We start from the raw sequence: 1,246 nt of genomic DNA, 5'->3' as shown, positions 1-1,246 counted from the left end.
AACAAAAAAAAACCACCAATACCCAGCCAATAAGCTGCATATTCAACCCACGCAAACTTCAACCTCACGAGCAATCCGTGCATGGAATCCAGCTGCCATTAAACATTTCCCAGCCACCTTCCCTTATGGATTGATACAAGAGTAGTTTAATGCCTTCACATTTTGCTTGCTAAAACAAAAGCAAAGTGAGAAAGCCAGCGCATTAACATGGCTCTTCACTGTCAAAGAAATCCAAGCACTTAACGTGCTTTTCAAGGGTGAAATGATTTTTGCTCTGATGTCAACCGCAACAAGATTGCTGTCCCAGCAGATCACCGTCCTGTAGGCATCCAGGTGGACAGACAATCTATGGGATAGTTGTCATTAGTGCTTAGCTCAAGCTGGCTGCAAAGGCCAACAGCCAGCTGCTCGCAGGGCTGCCCGCCCTCCTTCACAAAACCACCCACCGCACCACAAACTGTTGTCTGATGTTACATTACGTCCTCCTTCCCCCTTACGTGCCTTTCACACACCCTTCTCCTCTCCTATTACCGACTGCAAATTTTTACATCTAAGGTCAGAGTTAAAATCTCTTCCCTTTCCAGCATTAATTGCTTTGATTGTTGGAACAGCTAAATGTAGTCTTCACAAATGAAGCCCGTGTTTCTCTAGAACCGTAACCAAACAAAATGTATTCTTCTATTGTTTTCCAATGAGAGGATTCTTTGAAGGCGTTTCCCTGTTTTTGAAGCTGGCCTTCCATACTCCTATCACATTCCGACTCTTTTTGGGGGGACAGTACTTGGAAAACAGCGTCACACTGACGTCGGTCAGTCACGCTTGCTAGACTGCTTCCTTATTGTATATTTTCTCATTCGTTTTCCAGTAAAACTTACCAAGAGTTAGCAGGGAATTCCCCGCTCCCAACTGCTTCGGGCATTCTGGAACCAATTCAAAAGGCTCAGATCCAGAAATAAGCTTTGTTTTCTTCTGAGCTGAAGGCATCTTGTAGGTATCGATTTCACATCTGCTTTGAGAAAAGGTTCCAGTGACAGCTGCAGCAACACTGATGGGATACGCTGGCCATGGGCATGTTTACAGTTACACGCAACTCATTTTTTGGAGAAGTCAACTTTTCCAGGTCAAAAGGAGAATTTAACTAATGCCCCCTCATGTAAAGTACGCTCCCAAGAAAACCACTAGTCAGATATTTCAGAAAGGAGGTGATATGTGAGAACCAGCATGGCTTCACCAGGGGTGAATCCTG

Source organism: Meleagris gallopavo, chromosome 10 (genome assembly GCF_000146605.3).
Source record: "Meleagris gallopavo isolate NT-WF06-2002-E0010 breed Aviagen turkey brand Nicholas breeding stock chromosome 10, Turkey_5.1, whole genome shotgun sequence".
In the NCBI taxonomy this organism is placed as follows: Eukaryota; Metazoa; Chordata; class Aves; order Galliformes; family Phasianidae; genus Meleagris; species Meleagris gallopavo.
The sequence above is the reverse complement of the archived record's forward strand: the minus strand, read 5'-3'. Positions refer to the sequence as shown.